Source organism: Ambystoma mexicanum, chromosome 1q (genome assembly GCF_040938575.1).
Source record: "Ambystoma mexicanum isolate Mex_15411 chromosome 1q, UKY_AmexF1_1, whole genome shotgun sequence".
NCBI lineage: Eukaryota > Metazoa > Chordata > Amphibia > Caudata > Ambystomatidae > Ambystoma > Ambystoma mexicanum.
Genome location: NC_090922.1, coordinates 595355216 through 595362250, shown reverse-complemented (window position 1 = coordinate 595362250; position 7035 = coordinate 595355216). Strand labels below are relative to the sequence as shown.

Below are 7035 nucleotides of genomic sequence, written 5' to 3'. Positions count from 1 at the left end.
AATCTCTGCATTGTCCACAAGGCCTTCTGGGGCCTCAATACCCTCAACTCTTCCTAAATATCTTACTTCAAGCTCATCTGCCTCCCAACTCCCTCAAGGTCAGTCACTCCTCCAAGCAATGAGTTGGTGGTATATCTTTCTTCGGCTGTGGCCTCCCTCTGGAACAGCCTCCCTGAACCCCATCTCCAGAAGCACCCCAAGACCTCAACCATTTCCTTCTGCTTTCTCTCCTCTCCCCTGCCTGCTTAATTCCTGACTGAAACGGCACTGGTGGCTACTCCAAGCCCAGCCCCCCACCCCTCCCCTGCCAGTTGCACTGCCTCCCAGGTAACCCCAGCACCTGGGGCTGTTTCTGTATCCCAGTCTTGTTAACTGCGCTCACCCCTGCACTTGCCACCTTTTTTTATTCACTCCATTTATTTGTACCGTTGATCCAATGTACTGCAACACCCCCCTCCCCTTATAAAGGCCATACATCGCCCTATTCAGGAAAATAAGCTGGAGGGGTAGAATCCTAGAGTGTACCAGAGGAAAGGTCCTGCGTGTGATGTCGAAAATAGGTTTCTGAAAGGAAATCAGTATTCTAAGCATGGATACCAAGCAACCTCAGATAATGGAACGGTAGGAGTATAATCAGTAGTAATCATATGGCAGAATCAGTTTCATCACTGGTTGCTGGCTATTACCATGCTATGTGCAGCTGAATTGCAAAAGCTTGCCACCACTACAGCCGTGCCATTATCTCTTGAATACTCTTTAAGGAAAGGATGTGGTTGGCGATCGTGCATGTAATATGAACAGAAGGGTACTTACTGTTAGACCAGAATCCAGAGTCAGAACACATGGGACCTGTGAAGAGAAATGTATGCTTTAAGTGCGGGCTAAACATCCAACCATAAATACGTCGAAAACTACATCTGTATCAGACGGATAAATGTATCCTCATGTGGATCAGAGACCTGATTCTAATCATCACATACAGATCAAGCAGTGGTGAAAAGGAAAACGGGCCATACACCCAGAATATGCCCCAGACATCAAGCCAAAACAGCATAGCCACCCGAAGCTCAGGAAAGTAATTCAACCCCTCTGCACTGTGTCAACATGGTTCACTCCCACCTGGTAATCCTTAAAATAGCGCTGAATTCCATTGGTGCCAACAGTATGCACCGACGACCAACTGCTTGTGCCAAGTAAGGTACCTTATTGTAGGATTAGACTACCTTGAAATGGACAAAAAGCTTCCATCCAAAATCCCATCACTCCACAATAGCGCCTTTAAAAACTTAATATTCCCATCCTCACCGTCTATGGGGTTTGCAGTGGTGTTTTCAGACAAGTACTTTCCAAAGTGCAGCACAAACCAGGCTCTCGACCAACAGTGTTCAAGATCTAGAGCAAAGAAATGCAATACATGGTCAGGTGCAAACCGGACAAATGCAGTTGCAAGCTGTTTTTATAATACCAGAGATGGCCAAGCACCCGATGAGCTCTGCACAATAACTGGTCATTGCAAGCACTGGCAACACCACCAATGACAGATGGTGCAGAGCTTTAGAATAGTGCACAACCACACAATCCAAACAGAATAGCATTAAGTACAGATTAGCACTCCACACCCATGCACCACCACTCATTTTAAAACCAGAGTATGATTAATGCATGTGGAATGTGGCCACTAATACCAGCAGCCATAAGCAAAACTGCCTTAAAAGTGAGCGTTAAGGCAACATGGGACCAGGTACAGCTTTCAAAAGCTTAACAGGTCAGACAATTGGTGATCTTGTGAGTGTCATTGCTTTCTCAGATGCCAAACAAAGGATGCTTCAGATAGGAGCGAAAGTCTGCTCTTCACAGAGAATCAGCTGAACTATGTGTTCATCATGTGCACCCCTTGTCTAGGTAACACCGACACACATTGCGAAAAACAAGCAATTCCGGAACCTTACCTACAATCTCTGATGTGAAGGCCAGCAACATGAAATGACCGCAATAGTTCAAAGCCATCTCCACCCCCACCCCACAAATACACTGCAACAAGCCCATGGTCGAAAGTTCCCTATATATTTAGCATGTCATTCCGAAGCTGCCATAAACCCCGTCCAATACCCTGCTTTGCCCGTCAGTCGGGCGGGGCATCTCATGTCCCATGGTCTGGCATGAAAAGGTTATTGGGGTGGGGGAATAGAAGTACAGAAAACAGGCAGGTAGCAGTGATTGCTTTGTTGGTGCATTTAGAGCCAGCCAACCAGAAATGCAGATATTGGCAGAAATAACAGATCCAAAGCAAATTGTAACATTAACTAATCAGTTATAGCGTGGCTACTTGGTGTGCTCAAACACGCCGTGAATATTAATTGTGGGATACCAAAGCCTAGTGGTCAAGGCAAGAGGGGGTACTAAGCAGAGGAATAGGCCACATTTCTGCATTGCAGGCAAAGTCTGGCACACTTGAATGGCTTTCACGCATTTGGTGACGGCGCGTTGCAAAGCACACTAAGGGCCCAATTCACTGGCGCATTTTGTAATGACAACATCCCATTGGAAAACGCTGTGAATAAGGGTCTAAAGCAATCCCCTGGGCATAACCATCTAATGGTAATGTGCCGGGAGAATACCGTTTATGGTGGTCTAAGCTTCAGAAATGCATACTAAAACCTACATACACTCCATCAAAAAAAAGTAAAATATTGCCCAATAGACGGACATGTATCTAGTCTGGCAGTTAAGCAGGAGCACCCAAACCAGAGGGTTGTAAAAATAACCGAATGTCAGGGTGGTGAACTTCGTAATGTGATTATAGGTGAAGCCAATGGAGAAATAGTGTACCGTTAGAAAGAACCAATGGGAACCGACAAGCATTAAGGGGAGAAAAAAAAGGGTAACCAAGTCCAGTGATGACTCTAAAATGGTTACCCATTGACTGGATGGCCAAGTGTTGGCCTAGCACTATACAATTGAGGAATACAGCTTCGACAAACTGACTTACCTTGAATAGAGTACTGTATATCTGTAGGGGCACCTGAAGAAGCAAGTAAAATGAAATCCATGTTAGGGGATAACATTAAAAGTGTTCACTTCCACCCCAAATACAGTAAAGCCTCAGTAGTTAATTTCAGAAATCCTTCTGTCCACTACTCTTAAATTGACATCATGGGCTTTACAAAAATCCGAAATCAATACTGCAGTATAAAACAATAACGTCCTTGTTACCAACAAGCACGTGGCATACGCCATCCAGACTGCGTAATCTAAATCCGTATCCTCCACTGATTATATGCCTGCCTGCAACTAAGAGCCTTCTGGCTACCTATATGTAATCTAAAACGGTGTATCCTCTGTAACAGCGCCTCGATGCTTTATGGGTTGCAAGTGCGCTTAACAAATAAATAAAATACTAATGCAAAGACTAATACACAATTCCTGCGCTCCCCCAGCCCTTCTCCCAAATAAACCACTGTGCACGCTCCCATTAAATCAACCTCAATGTAATGGGGGCAGCCACCTGCTACTACCCATTACGATTCAAGGTAAGTCAGTCGAAGCTGGGACGTATTCCTCAATTGTCTAGTGCTAGCCCGCGTCTGTATCAGAACACTTGGCCATCCAGTCAATGGGCAACCATTTTATAATCGATCACTAGACTTCCGTTTACCCTTTGTGTCCCCAATTCTTGTCGGTTCCCATTAGTTTTCTTTCTAACAGTACACTACTACCCATTATTTTTCAGTTGGGGAAAAAGTAATCACCCGTTTACCTGTAGCCATTCTCTGGTACATCAGAAAAGTGATGAAGTCAAGCAGCACCATAAAATTCTGCAAGAAACATTACAGTAAAAATTTACATTTGCAACACCATGCCAAGTAAACATATGCAACTCACAATATTGCTGTTGCATGTTCAGAGACGTTGGTAATCTTCACATTAAATCAGATGTCCCTACCAACATATTTTTCATCATTTGCAAATACCACAGCAACGGACCAAGAGCCACAGATAAATACTTAGTCAAACGCAAACGTGTGACCAAAGAAATTGGGCGCACCAATCATTCAGCTCATTTGTTTACATGCAGAAACAAGCTTACCTTTCAAAATCCTGCTTCAAACACGTTCTGACTTCGATGATAAAAGCTTTATGGGAAGAGAATAGACAGGCTGTTTAGCAAATCTAATGGAACAGTCACTCGCAAAAAAAGTGAGATGAGGTAACCTCAGAAAGATATGGAACGGTAAGTGGTAGAATCAGCTGGATTCATATGGCAGAATCGATTTAATCATTGGTTACACATGCAGGCAAAGATCATATTCCGCCATTGAGACTCATACAAGACCACAGCAATGTATGTTTTGTCATTTATAATGCACCTGTACACAAGTGTTTTAGGCACGACAGGGAGGACAACATAATCTTAATAGGTCTTGTGTCATTCAGATCGTGCAAGCAATGTAAGGTTTATTACCACACACAAAGAAACGTGCATTACATTACAAACTGACAACGAGACCAAGACGGCCACATAATATCGAAAAGACCAAGCGTACATACCCAGTAGGCCAAATAAGTAACACGAGGCTGAAAAGGAATGGGAATTACTGGTTAATTTTACATAACACTCCATACAAACTGCCATGTCATGCTGGATCAATACATCAGATAGGAGCGAAAGACAAAAGCTCTTTTTCACCACTGTTCATCAGCTGAACTATGGGCTCATCATCGTATCAATGTTCAAGAGATCCCATTGCACACAACGCAGTGTCCAAAAGCAACTCTAGGCTTTGCGGCAGGTGCAGCATGCAAAGGACTGCAGTAGCGAGCGCCAACTATACCCCCCCCCACCCAGTCACCACTTTTCGCCCCCATTGCTGCAATGAGTAGCACAGTATCCATAGGCTGTCGGACCAATCGGCAGTAGCACTTGCCAATACCGTTGAGATCCACACCCCATCCTCCAAAACAAAATGACTTACTGCTTCCCGCCAAACACCGGTACATGCATCCAGATGGGCAGATGTTCCTTCTGCTGGTCACTGGAGCCGCGCCGTCGATTTCGAAGGTATGGCAGCAAGTTCAGTTTTAAGCTCAATTATAGTCACTCGCCACAGCACAGCATCCCTGCATGAGGGGAGAATGCGGACAAACAAAATCAGAAGCGCTGTTTTACAAGCAATTCGCATCACAAGTCACCCCGTGCCATGTCAGGTACAAGTTCATCCCTCATCCTTTGTCGGAGAGATTCCCATTTGTAAAATAAGTCATCATAAAGGGCCACCAAAATGCACCCCGCCTCCAGGAACCAACAAAATAGCTCCAAACAACCACACTCCCCATTGAGAATGAACGACTAACTGAGCATCACTTACCATTGAAATACCTCCAGCCTTGTCCCTGGAGAAGAGCGAGAGAAGACAAAGATCAATATCAGTCACGTGGCATGAACTCCTAGACACACTTTCTCAGACTTGCGTGCATTCAGAATTGTAAAACGTGGTTAACGTTCTCATCATACACTCGGTCAAGAGTAGCAAATAAAAGGTCATCATTACTGCACGCACAAAACTTCGGGCCTCCCCACAAATGCAAACATGAATACAGGACAACCCGAGACAATGCTCCAAACACATGACAAGTTATCTGAACGCTGCAATGCGCACCACTAGGGGTTTCGGCACAGGGGCACGAAGTTCAGGTGGAAGTTTATCACTACGACGCACGACATTTTTTTGAACTGCTAGAGTTGGACGTGACAGCAAGATTGTTACTGTGTGGAGCAAGGACCAGGGCAGGGGCAGGACAGCCACATGTGCTAAATAGGGCACGTATGAAGGCACGCCCTGGAAAGGAGCAGAGGTGGATACTGTCTGGGCAAACCAGGATTAGTGGATGTAAAAAAGATGTAAAACCATTAATAGCGACAAGAGACAGGAAGGGGTTGCCAAATGACCGGAGGGCCTAGATGGCGGGGGCACGTGCAAGAGAGGATATTGCACCATAAAGGCCACTTTGTGGCATACGACTATTAGTACCCGTAAGCACTCTCCCACTAAACAACACTACCTAGAAGCGACGGGCTGCACCGAAGGTTCTTCTACGGTGCACTGCTGCGTGGTTTCTTGGCGCGACATCTAAAGAAAAAGCAAAGCAATGTTAACATAATATTGAATGTCTCAAGCAGCCACTTGTACCCGCAAACTGAAGCCTCAGTAAGTTTTATTTCAGAAATCCATTCTGTCCACTACTCTTTAATTGACATCACGGGCTTCAGAGTTGCTGGGTAACGCACATTCTGAATTCGACACAACAGTATAAAGCGATGCCCTTATACCCCAAACATGCGTCTGTGCTGCTTGAGCAACAATGCCAATTTGTATAAAATAACGGTAAATTATGGAGCCCAACGGCCATCCGGGCGTTAAATTAATTCCCATTCATAGATTACATTCATCCATAATCGGGCCCGATGAGGCAGACAAGCGTCGCACGAACATATCCCGCCAACTTGATACATTTCCCCTTCACTGTAAAGGCTGGAGTTTGTGATCGGTGCAATTTATCAAGCGAACCGCCCAGATACATTAATGACACGCACAAATAAATATACCTTTCAAGGGGGGGAATTCACGCTGAAACCTGCAAGAGAAGGCAATGGCAGTCGTTAAGGGAACAAAAACGGTGGCTTGCTAAACAAATCAAACCAAGTAACCTCAGAAAGATATGGAACGGTAAGGAGTAGAATCAGCTGGAATCATGGCAGAATCGATTTAATCATCGGTTACACACTGCACACCAAGCCCAGTGCAATTCGGATTCAGGCGGTGCACGCCAACAAAGTTAACTGCATGCCTGTAATTGCTCCACATACCTAGGGGAAGGCCAGGCAAGTACTCTAGCTGTCGCCATCTACTCCACGAATATCAGCCCGTTGCAGAACAGGTAATCTTTAGGGCGGAAAAAGACATAGTTGGCCATTAAAGCCCTTCATTCACTGGGCCAGTAATTTTGAGCATTGCAAGGCATCTATAAACACGCACA

At 45.0% G+C, this 7035-nt stretch overlaps 7 non-coding genes and 2 pseudogenes across 7 annotated transcripts; all 9 read right to left on the bottom strand.

The window, feature by feature from the left end:
• Window positions 1–602: 602 nt before the first annotated feature.
• Window positions 603–674, bottom strand: LOC138565427 (small nucleolar RNA SNORD47). Its single transcript, XR_011301307.1, has one exon. It is a non-coding gene; the product is annotated as a small nucleolar RNA SNORD47 (small nucleolar RNA).
• A 1144-nt stretch (window positions 675–1818) lies between these two features.
• LOC138565452 (small nucleolar RNA snR60/Z15/Z230/Z193/J17) lies at window positions 1819–1894 on the bottom strand (annotated as a pseudogene).
• Window positions 1895–3098: 1204 nt separating this feature from the next.
• On the bottom strand, window positions 3099–3160 carry LOC138565487 (small nucleolar RNA SNORD75). Its single transcript, XR_011301352.1, has one exon. It is a non-coding gene; the product is annotated as a small nucleolar RNA SNORD75 (small nucleolar RNA).
• Window positions 3161–3891: 731 nt separating this feature from the next.
• LOC138565443 (small nucleolar RNA SNORD74) lies at window positions 3892–3972 on the bottom strand. Its single transcript, XR_011301316.1, has one exon. It is a non-coding gene; the product is annotated as a small nucleolar RNA SNORD74 (small nucleolar RNA).
• Window positions 3973–4209: 237 nt separating this feature from the next.
• On the bottom strand, window positions 4210–4285 carry LOC138565429 (small nucleolar RNA SNORD47; annotated as a pseudogene).
• Window positions 4286–4644: 359 nt separating this feature from the next.
• Window positions 4645–4728, bottom strand: LOC138565448 (small nucleolar RNA snR60/Z15/Z230/Z193/J17). The gene has a single exon (XR_011301321.1). It is a non-coding gene; the product is annotated as a small nucleolar RNA snR60/Z15/Z230/Z193/J17 (small nucleolar RNA).
• A 466-nt stretch (window positions 4729–5194) lies between these two features.
• LOC138565390 (small nucleolar RNA SNORD79) lies at window positions 5195–5273 on the bottom strand. Its single transcript, XR_011301276.1, has one exon. It is a non-coding gene; the product is annotated as a small nucleolar RNA SNORD79 (small nucleolar RNA).
• A 926-nt stretch (window positions 5274–6199) lies between these two features.
• Window positions 6200–6264, bottom strand: LOC138565489 (small nucleolar RNA SNORD75). The gene has a single exon (XR_011301354.1). It is a non-coding gene; the product is annotated as a small nucleolar RNA SNORD75 (small nucleolar RNA).
• A 439-nt stretch (window positions 6265–6703) lies between these two features.
• Window positions 6704–6777, bottom strand: LOC138565439 (small nucleolar RNA SNORD47). Its single transcript, XR_011301312.1, has one exon. It is a non-coding gene; the product is annotated as a small nucleolar RNA SNORD47 (small nucleolar RNA).
• Window positions 6778–7035: the final 258 nt, after the last annotated feature.